Here is a 23,137-nt window from a genome sequence, read left to right as displayed (position 1 = left end):
CCCCAGATCTCGTTTGCCGCTAACCTGCGAAGACGTGGTCTCGAGCTGGCTGAGCTGAGTAGTTATTTTTTGACTAACTTTTCTGTCAGTTTTGCTGTTTTCTTCAAAAAAAGCTGTTTTAACAGCTATTCTTACATTGTTGTGTGGTTGGTTTGAATTTCTTGTGAAATTTTGTTGTGTGACTGGGTCGTGTTTGGTAGGCCCCCCTTTCATCTAGGGCCTTCCCGGTTATTCAACCCTTCTATATATAGTAAAAGGCTTTAAAGTTTTTGGTAGCTTATATACAGGAAGTGTTCAAGGGTTTCAAAGTGTCCTGTCATTTGCGAGTGATAACTGTAAGCCTATACTTAGGGGCAGTAATTGTTTTTCTTCCAGTCAGATTACTGAAATCCCTCCATAATGTCTCAGAATCCTAGGCCTTCGGGCTTTAAAAAATGTGTTAAATGTAGTTTCAAAATGTCCATCACGGACGATCACTCGCTCTGTGTGTATTGCTTAGGGGCAAAACATTTACAGGAGTCATGTAGCGTATGTCACGCTTTTTCCTCAAGGGTCCTCCAGGAGAGGAAAAATAAATTAATTCTTAAGGGATTAATTAAACCTTCTTTCGAAGAAGCTTTGGCATCCTCTCCTTCTCCGGCCAAAAAGAAAAGGGCGTCGGTTCCGACCAGTCCGTCGGATCTGATCGCTAAGAAACATAGGCAGGCCTCTCCTTAGGCTCCAAGGACTTCGGAGCCGAGGTCGGAACGGTCTGCCTCGATGCCACCAGTATCGACTCCTCTGGCTTCGGAGCCGATGGCTGGGTCATCGAGAGGCGGGTCACCTTCGTCGGCTCCACTGCTCTCGGAGCCGACAAAGGTTGCCCGCTCAGACACTTCCTCCTCGGCGCCGAAGCCCACCTCGGCACCGATGGAATCTGGTATGTGTATTCCCTCGGCGCCGATACTCGAGTCGCCTCGGAGCCGGTCCCCTAGCCCTTTGGGGCCGTTGGAGAGGCCGTCTCGAACCCGTTCTGTTTCCTCTCGGTCTTCGAGGATGTCAGATTCTGATATAGACAGGGTGCTCCAAAGACTGTTCCAGTCTCCAGTCTTCCAAAAATTTGTTTCGGTTCCGACCCAGTTGGCTTCGGAGCCGATGACCTTGGTCCACCCCATTGCCATTCCTCCTCCGACCGCTTCGGCTCCGTCGGAGCAGGTGCTGTTGGAGCCGGTGGAGATCTCAGGGTCGGCTCCGACCCTTACTCCAACCAGCCTTCGGGTCCGAGTTTGGTAGCGGACTTCTTCGGCTGGACCCGGGGTGATGTTTGGGACCTATGCTTTCGGTTCCGAGCCTCCCCTCGGTGCTTGCTGCGGGACTTCCGTCGGCTATCACGGCTCCGGGGACCGGACACTCCCAGGATTCTGGGGTCCGGCTTTCAGAGCCATGAGGAGTGCCTTGGCCAAGTCCTCTTCAGCCATCTCTCCGGCTTTACCGGCACCTTCCCTGGGCGTGGAGACTGGGTCTTTGGCAGTTCCCCTGTCCGTAGTCAGCGGAGCCCGGGGCCTGAGGTTACCCCAGTGGGGTTCCCCTCCTCCTGAGGGTTCTTGAGTTGTCTTCGGAGGAACCCCAAGGAAGAGATCGTGCAAGAGGAAGCACGTGGACTCCCCGAGTCTATTACATCAGACACTGATCTGGATGATGCAGAGGGGTCCCAGTCGTCCTCGGATGATGTCTCATTTGCAGACATCTTAGAGATCCTCAAACAACGAGGCGGCTGGATATCCAAACCCCCTCTGCTGACGAGTCAGTGCTCCTCAAGGCCTTTGGGGCTCAGCCCTCCGCCTCCTGTGTGTCTCCGCCCTTTGCCGAGCTTCTGGTTTTTGTTTGTCGGGCGTGGGAACATCCAGATACCGTGGAACCAGTCCCTTCTCGTCCAAATAAATTCTTGTCTCCTCCCAGCGAGAAGGAGTTCCTCACTAAAGGCGTGGCTGTAGATGCCATGGTGGTGGCATCTGCTACACAACAGGACGTGGCAGAGGCTTCAACGTCTGTCCATCCTCCTAATAAGGAGTCTAGGAGTATGGACAGGTGCAGCGCACCCTGACTTCAGCGGCCTTTACTTTAAGGTCTCTGAATTATTTGGCACATTTTACCAGGCTTCAGAGGGATCTGGTCAAGGAGTTGTCAGATTCCCTCATGGTAACCTACCTGAGCAGCTAGCCCAGTCGGTTAGCTCTCAGTTGGCTATCCTTACGTCAATTTCTAACTCGTCCATGAGGCTCATTTCCTATGCGGCCGAAGGGGCGGGTAGAGCGGCAGGCACAGGCGTGGCTCTACGGAGACAAGCCTGGCTCCGCTTGTGTCAGTTCGGAGGCCTTCAAGTCTTCCTTCACGACGCTCCCTTTGATGGGTCCTCATTGTTTGGACCCAAGGTTAAAGACACCCTTACCGCTGTGAGCAAGAGGGAAAAACTTTATCTGCCGTAGGTGCCCGTTATTCCACTCCCTTTCGGCCTTACCCCAAGGCTAAAGGAGGTGGGAAAATGTGGTTCCGCAAATCTCGCAAGTTTTTCTCCCAACAGCAGGAAGATTCCCTTCCAGAGGCAGAGGACGGGGAAATTTTTCAGGGAGACGCCGTCCCAGAGGCGGCAGAGGGCCCTGCAATTCTGGAGACCGCGAGTCCTTTCGTGGCTCTTCAGCCTCCCACACGTCATGAGGGATTGCCCGGCTGTGCTGCTCCGGAGCCAGTCGGGTGTCGTTTTGCCAAGCACCTAAAAGCCTGGGAGTCCATCACTCAGGACAGATGGGTGCTTCGGATCATTGCCAGAGGTTACACCATCCCATTCACATACTCCCCCACCGTCCAAAAGAATCCCGGACCCTCCACCCAGTCAAAGGGAAATGGCAGCCGCAGAAGCTTTAAAGCTGCTAGAAAAAGGAGTCATCCAACCGGTCCCCACAGACCAGATCGGATCAGGAAATTACTCCAGGTTCTTTTAGTGCCAAAAGACAGGGGACCTGAGACCAATATTAGATCTCAGCAGACTGAACCAATCCGTCACGAAATCCAAATTCCGAATGGTCACGTTACAATCCATTCTCCCATTGTTGGAGAAGGATGTTTGGATGTGCTCCATAGACCTCAAGGACGCCTATTATCACATACCGATACATCAGGCGTCCAGGAGGTACCTGCGCTTCAGCCTGGGAGTCAGTCATTACCAATTTTGCGCTCTGCCCTTTGGTCTCACCACAGCCCCCAGGGTGTTCACCAAGTGTTTGGCAGTAGTGACGGCTCACCTGAGAAGTCTTGGATTCCAAGTGTTTCCCTATCTCGACGACTGGCTCCTGACTGCCACCACCAGGCATTTGCTAATGGACAACCTCAAAGCCACCATCTCCCTGGGTATTTCCCTGGGGATTACATTCAATTGGTCAAAGTCTGTCTTGCTGCCCTCTCAACGCATAAAGTTTATAGGAGCAGAGATAGACTCAAGATTGATGCGCGTCTTTCTTCCTGCCAAAAGGATCCAAACTTTACAGGGCCAAGTTCAAGCTCTGATCTCGAGATCCAAAGCCCCAGCCAGGATGGTTCTTCAAGTTTTAGGCTCAATGTCTGCCACGGTTGTTTTAGTTCCTCTGGCAAGATTACACATGAGGATTCTTCAGTGGCTCTTGTCAACTCAATGGTCCTTTCAGGATCTTCCCCTCAATCATCACATCATGATTACGGAAATATGCAACAGGGACCTTCGCTGGTGGCTTCAGACATCCAATTTGGATCAAGGAAAACCCTTTGTTCTCCCCTCTCCAGTGGTTACCCTGACGACAGATGCCTCCCAGATAGGGTGGGGGGGGGCATTGTCTGGGCAGGCTAGTTCAGGGCTCCTGGCTTCCAGACGAAGCTCTTCTCCACATCAACGTGTTGGAGATGAGGGCTGTACTTCTATCCCTACAAGCCTTACACAAGTTTCTTCCTCAGGGCATCATCGCCATCCACACAGACAACATGTCGGTGGTTTGGTATCTGAACAAACAAGGAGGGACCAGATCATACCCCCTTTGCAGAGAGGCCATGAGAGTGTGGGAATGGGCTGTAGCTACCAACCGCTTCTTGGTAGCGACCCACATCCCGGGAAAGTCAAATATATTGGCAGACAAATTGAGCAGGACAATTCTCTCTCCTCACGAGTGGTCTCTAAACCACACAGTAGCAGCTCAGGTTTTCAGGAGATGGGGGACGCCGTGCTGCGACCTATTTGCAACTCCACTGAACACCAAGTGCCAAAGGTTCTTCTCCTTGATCCCACATCAGGAGTACCAGCCATGGATGCTCTAGCACAACCTTGGCCAACAGGGCTACTTTATGCCTTTCCTCCAATTCCGCTTCTTCCCAGAGTTATTCAAAAAGCTTCTCAACTGGGGTCTTCAATGATACTGATTGCCCCATACTGGCCTCGTCAGGTATGGTTTCCCTACCTGAAGAAGCATGCAGTGGACGATCCGTGGACTTTAGACCTAATTCGGACTTGTTAATCCATCAGTCGGGACATCGGCATCAGTCCCTTCAATCTTTGAATTTGACAGCTTGGCTCCTCCACTTCCGACTTTAGTCAGAAGGCACAAACTAGACCGAAGTTGTTCACATTTTATCTTTCGCCCACAAACCCACCACTAACAAATTGTACCTTAGTAAGTGGAAGAGGTTTGCTATCTGGAAGCTCAACTCAAGGGCTTAGACCCTATCACTGCTCCTGTCCCAGAGGTCTTGAAATTCTTAACATCCCTGTTTAATCAGGGATCTTCTGTCTCAACTATTAAAGTCCAACTAGCAGCTATCTCTAAATTCCACGAATCCATGGATCCTCCTTTGATGAGCTGCAGACTATGCAAAACTTTCATTAAAGGTGCGAGCCTATTAAGACCTCCAGTTTTTCATCCTGCACCTCCGTGGGATCTTGATTTGGTGCTTCGCGCATTAACATCTCCCCCTTTCGAACCGGCTGCTACATGCGAGTTAAAATATCTGTCTTGGAAAACTGCCTTCTTAGTTGCAATTACTTCTGCAAGAAGAGTTTCAGAGCTTCAAGCCCTGTCTATTAAGCCACCGTACTTGATTTTCCACAAGGATAGAGTATCACTTAGGCCTAATCCATCCTTTGTCCCAAAGATCTGTTCTAGTTTCTGCCTACAACAATCTCTAGAGCTACCAGTTTTCTTCCCAAAATTCTCCAATGAAGCAGAATACACTCTTCATAAATTGGATGTTCACAGGCAATTACGCTTCTATTTAGACAGGACTCAGCAACTTCGTAAGTCAGACCAGTTGTTTGTGTCCTTCTCAGATAATAAACGGGCCAAACCATCACAAAAGCTACTATCTCAAAATGGATCAGAGATTGCATAACTCAGGCTTATTCTTCTTGAATAAGCAACTTACAACATCTATCAAAGCTCATTCTACCAGAGCTATGGCTACTTCTATAGCTTTTCATTCCAAGCTCGCTATATCGGAAATCTGTGCTGCGGCTACTTGGTCCAATCCACACTTTCATTTCCCACTACAAATTGGATGTGGCATCTAAAGGACGAGCATCATTTGGTTCCACGGTACTCAGGAGTGTTTTCCAGTGAGCCACCCAGGATTCAGGTGCTAGGGACACTGTCCCATCAGTCAGAATGTAGGCGAGATAGGATCACATAACATCTTTTAGTTATGTACTCACCATAACTTCAGATGTTTGGGATCCATCTCGCCTACATTCCTAATACCCACCCTCCTTCCCCCTGCCTTGGAGATCAGAAGAGATTGAACGGTTTTGAGTTCTACTGTTTTATCTTGTTTCATCTGACGATGTTATATAAGCAGGGTATGCGTGTGTGCATGTATGCGGACAAACTAGATCTGGGGGAATGGTAGTGGTGCATCCTGGGATATAATAAGCTCAGCCAATAAGAGACTTCGCTCTTTGGCATAAGCGTGCCGAGTCGGAGCCGAGGGATCGGCTCCGAACCCATCAGTCAGAATGTAGGCGAGATGGATCCCAAACATCTGAAGTTATGGTGAGTACATAACTAAAAGTTTTGCCTTCTTTCTGGGAGCGCCTGACATCTGGGGCAAGAAAAACTGAAGAAAATGGCGTCGGCTGCCTCTTTTATACCCCTGCCGCACTGATGTCAGGGAAGAAGCGACGACAACTGACGCCGGACCTAGACTTTGGAATTCGGCCGACCGAGGACCCGCCTGACGGCAGGATAACCCATCTGTAATGACTGCAGCTGTATGAGCACTTGAAAATCTACATTTATGGTAGGTACAAAACTGTACTTTTCCTTTTCAGTTGATGATCTTCCAAGCGAGTACCTAAAAACAGCCAATAGCATTGCCTGTCCTGTCTCGATCCTTATAAATAGGTCTATCCAGGAATCCCACATTCCTTCTCTCTGGAAAAAGTCGCACATTCTCCCTCTACACAAAGGAAATTCAACAGACAGGATGCTATAGGGCTAAAGTTATCTGCCCTCATCAAAATACTTGAAAAATGTATTCAAAAACAATTGCTAGGCTAGGTCCTGCAGGAAGAACTCCTATTCCCTACACAGCATGGCTTCCGTCCTTCCATTGTACTCGCATGGCCCTTCTAGCATATGTAGATACTGTCACTGAGGCTAGAGATAACGGTAAAGTAGTCTCTTCCTTATATCTAGACTTGTCTAATGCTTTCAACACGGTTTGTCACAGCAAACTCCTACTTTTAATTGTTTTCACTACATCTCTCTCTCAGCCACCATTCTGTGGTTTAAAAGCTATCTGTCCAGTAGGTATCAGTAAAATGGCACTCCATCCTCTCTCCTTACCTCCCAGTCACCACCAGTGTGCCACAAAACTCTATCCTTGGTCCCATCTTTAACATTTTCACCAACACCCTCTATACTTCCACACAACAGGCCACCGTAATACAGTATGCAGATGATTCCACACTCAATTGCACATCTGACAACATTGTATACCTCCAGGGAGCTGCAACAGCCACTGAAACATGTCTTTGTCACTCGCATCTTGTGCTCAACCCAAAAAAAAAACAAGCTACTGCTTTTAGTTCCGTAAGTCCCCCACTCATGAAAAAACAACATTTAAAGTTCTCTGTCTTGATAATACAGCCATTGAAGTCACACCTCATAGCAAACTATTAGGGGTGATACTGGATGTTAATCTAACAATTTGACCTGTATGTACAAAATTGCATAAGAAAAACTCATCAAAAATAGGGTTGCTTTATAGAGCTAAAAACATTCTCAGTGACTCAGTTAAAACTATACTTGCCACTACTTATCTCTTCTCAACTCTTCTTTATGGCATTCCCATCCTTACTAACCTCCAGGCTTTACAAAAGTTAAAACTTGAAACAATGCTATAACAAAGTTGCTAAATTTGCAACACACAGCCTTTTCAGAACCCACCACTTTATAGCACTGAAAAGCCTAAACTGGTTAGAACTGTCAGATCAGCTAACATATACACAACTTCTTACCACCTATAAAATTATCCAGCATCTGTTCAGCACTGTTCTGCACAACTATGTTCCCAGACAGCCATTGTGATACAGTGACCAAAAACTCCCATCTGTCTACAGACCTAGCAAATCTGCTGGTTATTGTCTGCACTCGTACGGTGTTGCTGAGGCCTGGAACTCCTTACCTGTATCTGTCAGGTCTATAGCCTCCCATCTTTCAAAACCACACTGGAAGACTTCTTTGATAAAATTTGGCTCTGTTCTTGCTCAAAACCAGGATAATCTATATACCTAAATGTGAACAAGTACCTTTTCATTCCTTATACCTCCTTATTTTCTCTCTTTCACTTACTTTCCTTACTGCTGTCTAATTCTCTTCCCTGACTTTCTCTCTAAATGTACCATAAGCCTGTTTTCCCCTCATTTCATATTGCAATTCCTGTTTGTATTAGGCTAACTTACCTTTAATTTCCTTACCGACTGTCTAAAATTTCTCTTAATATTAAATGTCATGTACCTTATGTCGATTCTTAACCAATGTGTCTGATATAATTTACATTATTTCCTCGTGAATGGTTTCTGATCTGATCCTCAGATCCAATTCTGCCACATTTCTCTAGATTCTGGGATCTGGCTTTCACTCCTCCCTCTACCTGTAATGCCTTTGGTGACCTGAACTATCTCCGATCCTGTTTGCCATTCTGTGATTCGGTCGATTACATTCTCTCAAGCTCATTTTGGTGTAGTGAGTTAAAAACTTCATATTCTCTTAACCATTTTTCTAGTCTATTTTATAAACTCTTTGTAGTATCTAGCTTACCCTCTATCTAGTTTAGCCTTTTTACCAATTTTTTTTTTGTATTTTTCATTACCATTGTTGGTAACCATTCTTCTTTCTCTTTTATCTCACTGTGAGGTATTTAGCAGTACCATTGCTGGTATAACCTAAATTATTATTGCCCCTTGGCTTGCTTGCACAGTATGGCTGAAAAATGGACTGGCTTTAAAATGTATACTTCATGTGGGCATAGGATACCCAACTCTGATGCCCACAGGGAGTCTGTCTATTGATTAAGCCCGTCACATCTGGACACCTCTTGCAGTCTTTGTGCTGGCTTCAATACCAGAACCATTAGTGATAGAAGGAACAAACTGGTACTTAAGGGCCTTATTCCTTCTGCTCCTCCTTCTGGGTATATCTGTCAGAGGCTCAAACCTCCCCTCTTCTAAGTCTAAGGAGCCAAAGAAGGCACAAAAATGCACTCCTGCAAGGTCTCCCAAGTCTGCTGCAACTTCAGAACTGCCAATATAAATTTCTAAAAGCTCTGTTCCAACACCTGCAGCTTTGAAATCTCCTCTGAAGCCCTTGATTCTCTACGGAGCCAGAGTCCCTGATACTGAAGTCTCCCTTTCTTCAGGAGACTCCAAAGAACTCTTCTAGACCTCTGTCCACTTCCTCTTCCATCAGGTCCTCCCAAAGTGGGGGGTCTTACCGTCTGTCTCCCATTGAATCAAACCACCCTGTCATGCAGTCATTATTCCTCCGATCTGACCTTTGGTTTGAGACCTCTGGTCTGAGATCTTCAAGAGTTGAACCGCTGCATCAAAGTTACCTCTGTCTTTGTCTCAGGCGCCTTCCCTGATCCGTTCGGCTCACACTCTTCTGGAGCAGGATGTCCCTCAGAGACAAAGTGTCTGCGTCTGGTCCAAGGAGATGATTTTGATGCCGGACAGCTCATTTCCTGCTCCTCCCTTGGAGCAGAAGATCAGGGAAGGCCCTAGATAGTCTGTGCCAAAAGTTTTGGCTGTGGTTGGATTGTCCTTGGCATCTCCTGGTCCCTGTGCCTTCAAGGTTGTGGTGAGGGTTTTCTCTCATCTGAGAGCAGATGTTCTTCGTGTTTCACTGTTGCAGTCATTACATTTGGGTAATCTGCTGGCAGGTTGCCCTCAGTCAGCCTGATTAACAAAGTCTTGGGTCCTGCGTCGGTTGCTGTCCCTTCTTCCATGACGTCAGGTCATCAGGGGTATAAAACATGCAGAAGACTCCATTACATCAGTCTTTCTTGCCATGCGGTGCACGAAGCAGAAGCAGTTTGCAAGTGCCGGTTGTCCGACTCCTGAAATTTTCATTTTCGAGTTTCAGAACCGAAGTCTTCAACTTAAAGCTAAGTACCCGGTTGGGGAAACTTTTTCTTGCTCCTTTCCGATGTCAGTAAAAATTAATAATTGCATTACTTGTGGAAAACAAATACCTCATAAAGATTTTCATTTGTACTGTATTCCTTGCCTAGGCCCTGACCACCACATACCTTGCTGTCGGTTTTGTGCTTTATTTAATCAGCGCACTATCTGTCGTCAATACATTTTTGCCTCTAAATATTTTGGTTCTCTGTTTAATTATCCAAAAATGACGTCTGTTAGCCATCCAACTACCGAAATTCCGAAAAAATGTAAAGAAAGAGAGAGGCCATCAAGGTCCAAAACTGCCGACGACACTTCTCCTAAGCCAGGCGCCAGTTTGTCAGTACTTAGTGAGGCACTTTTGCAGCCCCTGATACCCGCTACTTCTGACTCGCAGGCCTCTACTGAGACCCATTTGGAGTCCGGTGTGCCACGAGATGCTTCACCTGTGGAATCCGCCGATGTCTACCTTGGATGGGTCTGGAGCCACTGTGCAGGCACCGGCTTCTGAGGGTGCATTCAGGCCTACAGACTTGCATATTAAACTGACTCCACCTTCTATATTAAGGCCTAAATCTCAATCTGTGTCTAAAAAAACAATGCCCAGGCCACATGTTCAGGCCCCTATGCCTAAAAACAAATGATCAAAATGACTGAAGATCTACTCTAATCAGGGGTAGTCAACCGCCCCCCTAGGGGGCTAAGCTTGACTGAATCTTCTGAGCAGGGCTCTGTTTCTTCTAATTCTTCCAATGACCTGGATTTTTCCATACCTACTTATGAGGATTCTGATGCAGAGGATTCCATTCCCTCTGCTTCGTCCCCGAGGACTTTTCTTTTGGGGAAACTTTACATACCTTAGGGGAGCATTTCCACTGGGGAAAGTCAGGAATTTTCTGAATCTAAAAAGAGGCTTAGAGATTTCCTCCTCCTACCCCAGCATAGGCCTTTGGCTATACCTTCTGTACTAGACATTGTTGATAATGTGTTTTCTGAATCCAGTCTGGCCCCTGATTCCCTGGCTCCGGCTCATAGTAAACCTGACAGATACTACAGGGTTCCTGAGTCCCATAAGTTCCTTTTCAAAAATCCTATTGCGGATCCAGAAACCATTTCTCAGGGGCCCAAGAGCATTAAGGCTTCTACTGCTAAAAATCCGACCCCTTCCGATAGAGACTCCAGGGCGCTGGATAGATGGGGTAAAAAGGTTTATCCTTCTGCAACCTTGGCAATCAGGGCTTTAAACTGCCAATTTCATATGTTAAAATATCAACAGCATATTATTGGTCTGCTTAAACAGAAAATGATGTTGATTTCTGACTCTGTGGAAAATAAAAATTTACAGGATTTATTGAATTCTGCTGAACAAGTTGGAAAACATACTTTGCAATGTGGTTTTGATTCTTTAGAGGCCTCTTGCAGGGCTGCTGTTACTGGGTCTGTGCTTAGAAGGCATGCTTGGCTTAAGGAGCAATCTCTGCTTGATCATGTTAAAGCAAAATTGTTGGATGCTCCTTTAAATCAGGACGGTCTGTTTGGCAAAAAGGCCGAAGAAGTTCTAAAAAAGATGGAAGATAAAGCTAAATCTACGCAAACTAAAAGATTTCTTACAAGTGCAGCCTCCAAGATTTAGTAGGCACTGGCCTACTAAGAACTGGTCCTTTCCAGCTCCTTCAGATCCACTCAAGCCCAAACCCAGATACACCAAAAGCACCAGGTTTCAGTCCCAAGGGGCTCTCAGAGCTAAGCAATGGGGGGCCTCCACTTCCAAATCTGGAAATAAGACACCCCCAATGGTAAACGGTCTCAATGACTTTCCTTGAAAATTCCAAGCACTTACCTTTTAGCCACCCATTTGGGGGAAAGATTGCTCTTCATGCAAAAAACTGGGAACTCATAACCCAGGACAAATGGGTTTTAAATATAGTGTCCTCCCAGGGATACATATTTCATTTCCACAGGTTGCCAACACCAAATGCGGTGGCCAGACCTGTCCCCAAATCAGTGGGCAGAGGCTCAGAAATAAGTACTTTCCCTCTTAACCATGGGAGCTATTCAGCTAGTACCAGAAGAGGAAAAGGGGCAAGGTTTCTATTCCAGGCTTTTCCTGGTACCCAGAAAAGACAAATCATGGCATCCAATTCTGGACTGGTCACCTTTCCGGACATTCCAGAATTCAAGATGCTGACTCTTCACCAGTTACTTCCTATGCATGCAAATATGCCTGGTTGGCAACTCTAGATTTAAAAGAAGCTTACCTGCATATCCCAATCAGGGAATCTTGCAGAAGATACCTACGCTTCAAAGCAGGCTACTTGAATTATCAGTTTTCTGCACTGCCCTTTGGCTTGTCTACTGCATCCAGGGTATTCACAAAGTGCCTGGCTCCAGTAATTGCATTTTGCAGGCAAAGACATTTTCAAATATATCCATACCTGGACGATTGCCTAATTCAGGCAGAAAACCAGGCCATTCTTCTAAATCATCTGGAGTTTGTAAAAAGGGTTCTAACTTGTCTAGGGTACACCATAAACGAAAAGAAATCACAACTGGTACCCTCTCAACAGATTACATTCCTGGGTGTAAGCTTGAATACAACTGCCCAGATGGGTTTCCTCATGCCAGAAAAGCAAATTCATTTGGTAACTTACTTCAAACAAGTGGCCACAAAAGCCCTGCTATATCTGCAAGACAAGTACTGCAAGCCTTGGGGTTCATGGCCTCCTGCATTCTTCTAATTCCATATGCAAGACTGCATATGAGGAAACTTCAGTGGTACTTAAAAAGTCTATGGAGTCAACATTGTCACAGCCTGGAAACAATGATTCCTATCATACCTTGTCTATGCCTGGAGTTCCTTTGGTGGGCAGAGGCCTGCCACCAAAACAAGCAACTGCCATTCACACTACCCCCTGCCGCCCAAACCCTAACTACAGACGCATCAGACTATGCATGGGGGACTCACCTGGCAGGGAAGTGCATTCAGGGCAAATGGAACCCAAATCAAATGCACCTACATATCAATCAAAAAGAAATGTTAGCTGTACAGAATGCTCTGACAACCTTCAAGGACTACTTTCATCCAGGACAACTAATGGTAAAGACTGACAACACCACGGTTATGTGGTACATAAGCAGGGGGTACACATTCCTATCCCCTCTGAAGACTAGCCATGGCATTGTGGAACATGGCCTTGAGCTGCCAAGTGCAACTACAAGCTCAATTCCTGCCAGGAAAACTGAATACACTGGCAGACGGACTAAGCAGAAATCTCATGGACCTACACGAGTGGAAACTGGAACCACGGATTTTTAACATGTTGACAAGCAAATGGGGGAGCCCAGACACAGATCTATTTGCCTCCCCCCAGAACTACCAGTTGGACAATTTTTTCACAAGGGCTTCTCACAAAAAAGTCTGGAAAGTGGATGCTCTGTCCTTCAGCTAAAAAACCCTATCATTCCATGCCTTTCCCCCTCTGCCTCTGCTCTCCAGAGTTCTGCTAAAAGTCAAACAGGATAAAACAAAAATTATTTTGATTGCTCCAGACTGGCCACGCCAACACTGGTACCCACTCCTGCGCAGTATCTCTCAAATATCTCCATGGCACTTGCCTCAGACACCTTCCTTGCTGTCTCAACAGGACAGCCAAATTCTGCATCCTCAGCTCCCAACATTGAACCTTGCAGCTTGGCTAATCACTTAAATTCATCCTTAGCATCCCTCCGCAAACCTGTGATGGATATTATCTTGGAGGTGAGAAGACCTAGTACTAGAAAATCTTATGCTGACAAATGGAAAAGATTCTGTGCCTGGAACGAGTCTTTAGGGATGAGCACAGCAGCACCCGATTTACCTCAGATTTTGCAATACTTAACTGAGATGCTTCACAAGGGCCTGTCTTTTTCCTCTATTAAAATCCATGCTTCAGCTATTTCAGCTCACTATAGCACAGATCCACCCCTCTTTTCTCATCCCCTGCTCAAGCAGTATCTCAGAGGGGCAAAGAACTTGAGACCACCCAGGAGAGCTCCTACCCCTGCCTGGGACCAAAAGCTCACTTTACCTCCTTTTGAGCCAGCTGCTACTGCAGACTTAAAATTTCTTTCTTGGAAAACAGCCTTCCTATTAGCAATCATTTCGGCTAGAAGGATATCTGAATTACAGGCCCTTATGACAGTGGAGCCTTTCATCATCTTTCATGTGGACAGGGCATCTCTGAAGACCAATCCATCCTTCATGCCTAAGGTGGTTTTCAGTGTGGCTCTTAACCGGTCCATTCATTTGCCAACCTTCTATCCCAATCCGCAGAACAAAGGGGAACGGATTCTGCATTCCTTGGACGTGCACAGACAACTTGGATTCTACTTGGACAGAACTAAATTTAGAAGAAAATCTGAACAATTGCTAGTGGCATTTGCTGCTGGGGAAGAGGGGAAGGCTATTTCAAAACCATTTCTAAATGGATAAGCCATTGCATTCATTTCTGCTATAAGTACCATCGAAAACCTATCCCCCAAGGGATCAGATTTCATTCCATCAGGGCTGCCGCTACTTCTGCAGCCTTTCTCAGAGGTGTTCCTACCAGGGATATTCTAGAAGCTGCTACCTGGAGTTCAGTTCATACTTTCACCAAGCATTGTCATACCAATTTTCTCTAAATCCAGAGCTGGCTTTGCCACTGCTGTCTTGCAGGGCCTTATAGCTGGCCATAATGCTATATAAACCCATCCTCCCAACCATAGCTTTGGGAATCTACCCAAATGTAATGACTGCAACAGTGAAACACGAAGAACATAGTACAGTTGTGAACACTTAACCATAAATGTAGATGTTCGAGTGTATTCACTGTTGCAGTCCTGGTTACCCTCCCTCCAGCCCCTGTTTTTCTCTTACTATACCTCTACTTTCCTTTACTATGCTTAAAAGCCTTTTTGGTGTATTTGCTTTTGGTTGGAGGTATATTTTTGTGTTTTTAATTTTATTTGCTCCCCATGTGGGGGGCACCTGACATCTGCGGCAAGAAAAACTGATGTAATGGCGTCGGCTGCATGTTTTATACCGCTGACGTCATGGAATAAGGGACAGCAACTGACGCAGGACTCAAGACTTTGTTAATCAGGCCGACTGAGGGCAACCTGCCAGCAGATTACCCAAATGTAATAACTGCAACAGTGAATACACTCTAACATCTACATTTATGGTAAGTGTACACAACTGTACTTTTCTACTCTTACATCGTTGGATACAATCCCTGTTCTCTTTGGATCCTGTGTATGAGTGTACTCATCCTATTCCTCAGGGACAGCCAGCCCATATGAGCTTCCAGGCAGTTTTACCTAGGGAACTCCTTGCCTCTTTGGATACCTCTCCAGAGTACCTTACTGAAGAGGTCCCCCAAAAAGAGGTCATACAAAAGAAGGCACTTGGATTCCCCACAGGAATCCCTCACAGAAGACACTGATTTTAATGAAGAGGAAGGGTCCCCTATGTCTCCACCTGAAGATGTCTCCTTCGGAGACATTTTAAAAATTCTGTGCTACAAAGGTGGTTGGCCATACCAAACCCCTTCCCAAGAGGAATCTGTTCCATGAAGCCATCGGGTCTAGCCCATGTTTGTGTTGGGTTACCCCCCAGACAGATGAGCGTATTAATCTTGTCTCTCTCATTCGTCATGGAAAGAGCCAGATACCATGGAACTGATCCCTAGACACCCGGATAAAATTTTGAGTGCCCCTGCAGACAGGCGATATTGGACTAAAAAATCCTTGTGAATGCCATGATTGTTTCTACACCCACCAAGAAGGAGCAAGCCTAGCGGAGATCTACTGTTCATCCCCCTTACAGAGAATCTAGGGTGTTGGGCAGGTATGTGAAGTGAGTTTATGCCTTGGCTACCTTTGCTTTACAGTCATTGAACTACCTGGCACACTTCAGCAGCTTACAGAAGGATTAGACTAAGGAACTCTCTAACTCTACCCCTGGGTCCATGTTGGCAGAGGAGCAAAAGTTAACAATTGTCTTACCTGTGGAAAGCAAATACCTCATAAAGATTGTCATTCGTACTGCATTCCTTGCTTAGCCCAGACCACGACGTCCCTTGCTGTCATTTTTGTGCCTTTTTCAAACCCTGAACTATTCGTCGTCGGTCTATTTTTGCAGCAAACTATTTTGGTACTTGGTATAACTATCCAGAAATGGTTTCGGTAAGCCATCCGACTACTGATATTCCGAAAAAACGTAAGGATAAAGACAGAGACAGACTGCATAGGTCCAAAACTGCCGACGGCACTTCCGTTAAGCTAGTCGCCAGTTCACCGGTACTCAGTGAGGCTCTTTCACAGCCTCTGATACCTGCTACTTCAGATCTGCAGGCCTCTACTGAGACCCATTCCGAGTCTGGTATGCCGCGAGATGCTTCGACTATGGAACCTGTGGATGTCTCTACCTTGGATGGGTCCGGAGCTGCTGTGCAGGCACTGGCTTCTGAGGGTGTATTCAGGCCTACAGATTTGGATTTTAAACAGATGCTATCTTCATCCAGGCCTAAAACACGACCCACGCCTAGAAAACTGACGTCCAAACCGCATGGCCAGGTCCATATGCCTAAAAAAACAAATGCTTAGAATGGCTGAAGACCTTATTACTTTAATTAGGGGAAGCCAGCCTTCCCTGTCTGAGACCTAGAACTGATTTTCCTTCTGATTCTTCTGATCAGGATTCTGATATTTCTGTTTCTTCTGATTACCAGGATTTGCCCTTATCTACCTATGAGGATTCTGATGCAGAGGATTCCATTCCCTTTGCTTCCCCTCCAGAAGATTTTTCTTTTGGTGAAACCTTGCACACTCTTAGGGGGCATTTCTGCTAGGAAAGCCAGGATTACTTTGATTCCAAAAAGAGGCTTAGGGAATTCTTACTCCTACCTCAATACAGGCCTTTAGCTATCCCTCCTGTTCTGGACATTGTAGATGATGCCTTCTTGGAATCTAGCCTGTCCCCAGACAATTTACCTCCAGCTCCCAGAAAACCTGACCGGTATTAGAGTACCTGACTCTCGCAAGTTCCTATTCAAGAATACTACTGTGGATCCAGAGACTATTTCCCAAGGACCAAAAGGCATTAAGGCTACTACTGCCAAAAATCGTACCCCTTCTGATAGAGATTCTAGAGCCTTGAACAGATGAGGTAAGAAGGTATACACTTCTGCTACTTTGGCCATTAGGGCTTTAAATTGCCAGTTTCTGCTACTTTGGCCATTAGGGCTTTAAATTGCCAGTTTCATATGTTAAAGTACTAGCAGCATATTATGGGACTAGTTAAACAGAAAATGATGTTGATTCCTGGCTGTGCTGAACGCAAAGAATTACAGGATTTAATGCATTCTGCTGAACAAGTTGGTAAACATACTTTGCAATGTGGTTTTCACTCTTTAGAAGCATCTTGCAGGGCTGCTGTCACTGGGTTGGTACTTAGAAGGCATCCTTGGCTTAAGGAGCAAAACCTGCCAGATCATGTCAAAGCTAAATTACTGGATGCTCCCTTAAACCAGGACTGCCTGTTTGGCAACAAAGCAGAAGTTGTCCTCAAAAAGATGGAGGATAAAGCTAAATCTATGCAAACTGTTAAAGATTTCCTGCAAGTACAGCCTCCCAGATTTAGTTGGCATTGACCTTCAAAGAATTGGTCCTTTCTAGTCTCTTCCAGGCCTTCTCAGTCGAAACCCAGGAACAGCAGACCACCTAGGTTAGTCTCAGGCTACGCACAGGCCTATGCAGTGGGGGGGGGTCCCCACTTCCAAAGCAGGAAGTAGTAAGACACCCCTCTATGGAAAAATGTCACAATGACTTAACCTTAACCCTTCCAAGCCCTGCTCAACTGACTGCTACCTAAGGAGGAAAGCCCACCCTGCATGCAAAAAAACTGGTAACTCATTACCCAGGACAAATGTTTTTTAAATAGTTTTCCAAGGGTACAGATTCCACTTCACACCCTACCAACCCCAGTCGGTGGGCAGAGGCTCAACAGCAGGTTCTCTCTCTTCTATCAGGGCTATACAACCTGTCCCAGCAGAAGAAAGGGGACAAGGTTTTTATATAAGACTATTCCTGGTACCCAGAAAAGGCAGCTCCTGGTGTCCTATCCTGGACCTCTATTCTAAACACTTAAACAGCTGCTTCCTATGCTAGGCAAAGATGCCTGGTTGGCAACCTTAGACTTAAAGGAAGCTTACCTGCACATTCCAATAAGGAAATCTTGCAGGAAATACGCTTTAGGGCAGGCTCCATGCACTATGAGTTCTCTGCACTTTCCTTTGGCTTATCTACTGCGCCCAGGGTATTTAACTCCAGCCATTGCATTTTGCAGGCAGAGAAATATTCAAGTATAGCCATACCTGGATAATTGTCTGATTCAGGCAGACAGCCAGGACTTGCTAGTAAACCATCTGGTATTCGTAAAGAAACTTCCAACCTCACTGGGGTACACCATAAACGAAATCTCAGCTAGTATCCTGCCAACAGATTGTATTCCTGGGAGCAAGCTTGAACAGAACTTCCCAGATGGCTTACCTCACTCCAGAGAAACAAGTGTATTTGACAACCTACTTCAAACTACTGGCCACAAAGATCCAGCTATCTGCAAGGAAAATTTTGCAAGCCCTGGGGTTCATAGCTTCTTGCATTTTACTAATTCCATATGCAAGACTGCATATGAGGAAACTACAGTGGTATCTAAAAAGCCTATGGTGTCAACATTCTCAGGACCTGGAGTCAATGATTCCTATCATTCATTGTATAAAGACAGAGTTCCTTTGGTGGGCAAAGGCCTGCTACCACAACAAGGAGCTCCCTTTCACTCTACTCCCTGCCGCCCAAACCCTAACAACAGACTCATCAGACTGTGCATGGGGGGCTCACTTGGCAGGGCAGTGCATTCAGGGCAAGTGGAACCAGTCAGATGCACCTGCATATCAACCAAAAAGGAATGTTAGCTGTACAGAATTCCCTGACAGCCTTCAAAGACCACATCCTTCCAGGACAATTATTGGTAAAGACAAACAACACCACAGTTATGTGGTACATAAGCGGGGGGAACCCACTCATACCCCCTCTGCAGACTAGCCATGGCTCTGTGGAACACAGCCTTAAGCTACCAAATGCACCTACAAGCTCAATTCCTGCCAGGCATGCTAAATTAACTGGCAGAAATCTCATGGACCCACACAAATGGAAACTGGAACCAGAAATATTCAACCTCTTAAGGAACAAAGGGGGACTCCAGAGGTGGACCGGTTTGCCTCCCCTCATAACTACCAATTGGACAAATTCTGCACATGGACTTCCCACAGTCAAGCTTGGAACGTGGATGCCCTGTCCTTTACCTGGGAAAGCCTCTTGGTTTATGTCAAAGGAAAAAACTTTAAAGACCAATTCACGTAAGGTTCAAGTATGGCACCCTTTATTACTTGCAGCAAGGAGACAAAGCATGCAGATACAGAATTTGTCTGAATTACTAGTGAGCAGTATGCTACTTTTATACAGTTCTATGGAATGTTACTATTCTATTGTTGACGTAGTTAGACACAGATTTCTGTATTACTCTACTGAAAATGTTACTTAGATTTCCTGCTGACATGTTCAGATTTAAAACTCACTATGTGTTACATAGAAAATGTTAACTTAGATTTCCTGCTGACATGACTGGATTATTGTTTTACAAAAACATTTGAGAAAAACAACCTGGCCTTGGGGCTTATTTTTAGCCCACCACAATCTTTCAATTCTTCAGTTGTGCAGTTCTAATATATATGTGTTGCATTTTGCCTAGATTCAAGGTACATTTCTAGCTTAGGTACAAGTAATGCTGACTACGGTTTATACTTTCAAGCAGCCTTTGTTTTCATTATCAATAGCTTCAGCAGCTGTGTACTTTCTCATGGCATAAGCAGAAAATCAATAACTCTTCAAGTCTCATGACACTAGTAGAAACACTTCTTATTATTGTCATGACAGCAGAAATTAAATGCTGCTTGTTAATTTCCATGGCATAAGCAGATCATAGCTGCGCATATTTTCATGACATAAGCAGGACTGGAATGTCTCTAGTAGCTGTGCAGATTTCATGCAGTGTGAACAGAATAAATGTATTAACCCTTTTAAAGCTTGAATGCTTGCATATTACTAATACATATTTTTCTAACATTTCCCCCCTTTTAATACTTTTATTCTACTTTCAAAATAAGCATAAACAGTTTTTTTTTTCTTTCCCTAACCTCTTTCTACTCAGGATTTGCAGTTGAGAGTCATTCAGTTTAAACTTATGAAAGCATTTTCAATTTTTCAACAATTCTTCAAGTTCAGCACCTTGGTATAAGGTTTCTGAAACTGACATGTCTATAAAGTCTCTAAAAACAGTCTCTGTAAAAAGTCCGTCAATGGATTTGGTCCTGGCTTGGTCATAGCAGACACTTGCTGAAATTCCTCAAGGTGATTGTCTATCTCGTTTGTGGTCATGAATATACAAACAGCGCTCAAGTACCTCCTCTTGCCACTAGGGTGAAGTCAAGAGCCATGCGGTTTTGAAGCACTGCAGTTCTCATGGCAGTCAGTTCATTAGTCACCAGTTCTAGGGCAGAAAAGGTTGCATTGCTCATTATTTCGAGAAGTTTAGACAGTTTTCTCAGTTCCCAGATTGTTTTCGTTGCTCCATATGCTGGCAGTACACCTGCCCACAAGAGGATGGTATCACCCAAGTCCATATGCCACAGTCCATTTTTCCCTAGGCTCACAGCATGATGGTTTTTCCAGCCCACATTGATTTGCCCCACTGGATTGACAGGCTTCTTGATTTCCCGTCGAACATTTTGAATTTTCCCCTGAGGCAAAACTGCTGTGTGTCGTATGGCCGGAACCAGGTACCCCAAATAAATGCCAGACCAATTCTCAGGTAACCCCTTGTATGCTTTCCTACCACATACAAAGTAAGTCCTCTACTTTTGTAGTAACTTTACTATGTCCTGGTTCTGAATGAAACATTTTTTTGTCAACTGTAATCAGTTGTTTATAGAGGTCAGCATTATGTCTTACTTCATCAGTTGTCCTATGCATCAGTTCAAAAAATGAATCATAGCTTGTGTTGCAATAGGAACCCGTGTTATCAATTTTATTGTAGCATCTATAGGAAACAGTCACATTGCAATTGCTCCAACCCACCTGAACTGCATCATTTTTGTAAAAACACACAGTCCCCTTTTGTTGAACAGACAAGTGCAATGCTACTTTATCTTGTGATGTAACATCTGATGCATCATAGACTAAATTTTCCCAGGTCTTGTTGGCTCCTAGGGGGACTGAAGTTAACAATAACCCACCGTATGCTGTTGGCAAAGCTGTGCAAATTCAGCAATTTGAAACATTGAAGGTCTCGGCATACACATATTTGATTGCCTGGTAAGTGTTGAAGTTTGGATGCCACTCTGTGTGCATCTCTCCACGTTTATTCAGTTCAGTTTGTGTGGCTGGGAAAAGGAATGGCCACAACAAAAAGATTATTGTCAATAGTACAGTCAACAGGATGATTATGCAATACTTCTGAGGAAACTTGTTCTGCATTCCTGTTTTCTCAGACTCTTCCGAATAGGTACATCTGGATCTTACTGGATCCTGTCATCTTTATTTCAGACATGCGTTCTTACTCTCTGCCCTAATAGGACCTTCAGCACCGATGGTTTCTTCACTGGGGTTGAGACGGATCAGTCCTATTGATCTGACTCCCCCCCCCCCCCCTTTGTAGCCAGACTTTGTGCTGAGGGCCCCGATGGAGAGGTAAGATTTTTGTCCAGTCCAAAGTTCTTAACTAGTTTGCAGTGCTTCAGGTGGATCCACGAAGCTCGCTCTGCGATTTTTACTGCAGTGGGTGTTGAAAGAAGCACCTGGTATGGACCTTCCCACCTTGGGTGACGACCAGTTTTTCTTTTTTATATTCTTCACCCGCCCCCAGTCCCCTGGGATCACTGTCACTTCAGATGTTTTGGTTTGTTCTTTATCTGAAACGGAATTTGACTGCAACAGATGTTTAGAATTCAACAAATTTCTCATATATTCAACTAGTGTAAGATCTGCCTCCTGGTCTGAGGACATAAGTTTCCACTGGGGTGTATAATAAGCCCTTCCAAATAGTTTTTCAAAAGGAGTCTATCCTTTTGCAGTCGGAACAGTTCTCATGCTCAATAGTGCCAGGGGCAAACAATATATCCAGTTCTTCCCTGTCTCAGCTATTAACTTAATTTATTATTCCATTATGTCTCTCAACCAGCCCTGCAGATTGCGGATGGTATGCACAATGATTTTTTAAAGAAATACCAAAATGCTTACTTAACTGCTATATGGTTTGATTTACAAAGTGTGTACCATTGTCACTGTAGATCCTTTCCAGAAAACTTATCTATAATGACAAGACAACACTATTTATTTTCAAATTTGTTCAATTCTATGAAATCCATGCAGATAGTGAGAAATGGATACGGTGGTGTAGGGAAACTCCCTTGCTTGGGCTTTAACGCCCCTTGTGCATGATGTTTGTTACAAATTTGGCACATCAAACAAAATTTTTTTTTTTTTTTTTAGAGTAGTTTGTAAATCCGTACGTTGTGAACACCTGGTTCACCAGCTGTACCTTCCCCCCTGTTGAGACATGGCACTGCCCATGGCTCAACAAAGCTGCATATCTAAACAGATTAGATGGTAGTATCGGTTTCCCTTCTTTAGAGATGTACAGCCCCTTTTCGAGAATTGCTCCTCGTTTTACCCATCTTTGTTTTTCAGTTTGCGTAGTGAGTGTCTGCATTGTTTTTAACATTTCTAAGTTTAAAATCTTAGAGGGTTGTAGTTCCTCATTTAAAAGAAATACTTCTGAAGCTGCTTGTTTTGCAGCTGTATCAGCTCTTGCATTATCTTTTGAAATCCTATCTTGTTGCTTGGTGTGAGCTGTGCATTTACAAATGGCTACTTTCTGGGGTAACTGAATAGATTCTAAAAGATCTAAAATAAACTGTGCATGATTGATAGGTTTGCCAGTAGATGTTATCATTCCTTGGTTTTTCCACTGTTGCGCAAAAACATGTGCAGCAGAAAAAGCGTACTGGCTGTCAGTAAAAATGTTTACACATTTACCCTTTGCTAAGGTACATGCCTGTGTTGGGGCAATCAATTCTGCTGCCTGTGCAGATAAGTTGTGTGGTAAAGGTTTTGCTTCTGTAATCTCAGTGTCAAAAACTACTGCATATCCTACTAGGTTCTGTCCCGCAGGACCCCTTTTGCACGAACCATCCACGTAGTATGTCACCTCGGCATCATCCAAGGAGACATCCATGAGATCTTTTCTAGGTAGTGTCTTTTGCTCAATTACCTGCAGGCAGCAGTGTGGTGTGCCATCTGCAGGGGTTGGGAGCAAGGTAGAAGGGT

General features: G+C 45.1%; 1 protein-coding gene across 1 annotated transcript in view; it reads left to right on the top strand.

Annotated features, from left to right (window-relative positions):
• The window catches only part of ATF7IP2 (activating transcription factor 7 interacting protein 2), a 409,458-nt gene that overhangs the window by 81,330 nt on the left and 304,991 nt on the right, over positions 1 to 23,137 (top strand). The window lies entirely within an intron of this gene.

This window comes from Protopterus annectens, chromosome 12.part0 (genome assembly GCF_019279795.1).
Source record: "Protopterus annectens isolate FY-2018-M chromosome 12.part0, PAN1.0, whole genome shotgun sequence".
Lineage (NCBI taxonomy): Eukaryota > Metazoa > Chordata > Ceratodontiformes > Protopteridae > Protopterus > Protopterus annectens.
This window is presented reverse-complemented; position numbering and strand designations above follow the sequence as displayed.